The following is a 2,278-nucleotide window of genomic DNA, read 5'->3' as shown; positions in this document are numbered from 1 at the left end:
GAGAAAAATTTGAATTTCGGTAATCACATTACCGAAATTCCTGCTGACCGAAAACCAATTGTGGCAATGCCATTGCCGAAAATGGAAGAAAAAAAAAATAATGGTTGCCGAAATCTGGGGAGAAATTAAAAAAAAAAATGTTACGTCCACAATATTTTTACAACAAATCATAGGTGATTAGTTATTATTAATTCAAATTTGAATTTAACACTGAGATTACTTTTTTAATCCAATAATAACAACCTGCCACTTAAAATTTGTTGTAAAAATTGTGTGTACGTATCATTTCTTAAAAAAAAAAAAGATGGAATGGATTTGTGGCAATGGCATTGCCGAAATAGGATGGGAAAAAAATCCCTCCTATTTCGGCAATGCCATTGCCATAAATCCATTCATTTTTTTTTTTTAAGAAATGATACGTGCACACAATTTTTACAATATTTTTACAACAAATTTTAAGTGACAAGTTGTTATTGTTGGATTAAAAAAGTAATCTCAGTATTAAATTCAAATTTGAACTAATAATAACTAATCACCTATGATTTGTTGTGAAAATGTTGTAAAAATATTGTGGACGTAGCATTTTTTTTTTTAATTTCTCCCAAGATTTCGGCAACCATTATTATTATTATTATTATTATTTTCCTCCCATTTTCGACAATGGCATTGCCACCATTGCCACAAAATTTTTTTTTCCCTATTTCGGCAATGGCATTGCCACAATTGGTTTTCGGTCAACAGGTTTGGGCAGCAGGAATTTTGGTACTGTGATTACTGAAATTCAAAATTTTCTCTCTTCCACTTTTTCTCTCTCTCTCATACTTTTGTTGAATTTCGGCAACGGTGTTGCCGAAATTCACTCTCTTTCCTCAATTCCCTAAATAACTTGAAACAGTGTCTATAACGCAAATAAACTCCGAATTTAACAATATTAGGCCAAAAGACTCGGATGCGGATCCCAAAACACGATCCCTCCAATTTGGAGAGAAAGAAAAGAGAACACGTGCAGGAAAGGGAACTAATGGAAGTACAAAATTATCCCCGAAGTATTGCTGTAGTAGCACCATGCCACTACACCAGTGGTGCACTGTTTTTTTTTTTTTTTTTTTTTTTTTTTTTTTTTTTTTTTTAAGATTTGCTTTTGTTTTGTTTCCACCAATGCGCTGCGCACTAGTGAGTAGTGACTATGAATTCCACTTTCATAAAATATAATAAAATAAAATAAAAACTTTTTTTTTTCTTTTCTTTCCTTTTTATTTATATAAGTTGTGAGCTGAATGAAGTGCACAGTAATAATTTTATATATATAAATATGCTGTCATTTAAATATAATATAATTTTATATAAATGTATTGATCTAACATTATTAATTTCTATTATTAAGATTTTTTTTTAATTAAAAAATGTCATTAGCCCATTATAATTGTGTATTTATCCCAACAAAAAAAATTATGTTAATATATCATAGGAGAATGAGAGTAAATTCATACAAACTAATTCTTTTTACCATCTCATTTTTCTCCTCAATCAAACAAATTAGTTTTATATCCTTTCATTTTTCCTTCCTCTCAACCAAATACATAGTGAAAAGATAAAATCTTTTCTATCCCTCACTTTTTTGTCTCCCGCTATTTTCTATCCCCCACTTCTAATTTCCATCACTCCAACCAAATTAAGCCTTAGATTTGAATTGACCCCAAATCTGAGCAAACTAAAGATACCAGCATAGAACCCTTCCACAATTAAAGACTGCAAAAGCCCGACACAATTGAGGTTCTTTGTAATTGTTTATGAGCCTAGATCATCCTAGCATATATCTAATATAACTCACCACAAATCTACATAACACACTCAACTAATTCAATTCAATATACAATCAATTTGGAGTATCACAATCTCTCCTACTTGAATCCATGAGATTCTCATCATGACCAATGTTGTTGGGCAATGTCTCCAAGACTAAACGGGATTATCAGGTTGGCAAATTGATTCAATCAATCTAGGGTAGAAGGACGAGAAGCTAGTGAACTATGTTCATGTGTCATGGTCATTAAGAAATTGAAACAAAGAAAATATTCATAACCATTGTCCTAATAACACAAATTAAAGGATCAAATTAAGTTTTTATTTCCATATATAATGATTTTAAAATGGAATACATGTCTGATCCTTCATATGGTAAGGGTAAGTGACTCATGATAAATCATTAATAGAAATGATAAGATATATAAACGCCAAAAATGAGGGGACTTTTATTGGACCTCAGATGTCTGAATGA

The sequence above is a fragment of the Quercus robur genome, chromosome 10 (genome assembly GCF_932294415.1).
Source record: "Quercus robur chromosome 10, dhQueRobu3.1, whole genome shotgun sequence".
NCBI lineage: Eukaryota > Viridiplantae > Streptophyta > Magnoliopsida > Fagales > Fagaceae > Quercus > Quercus robur.
Note: the sequence above shows the minus strand (reverse complement) of the source record.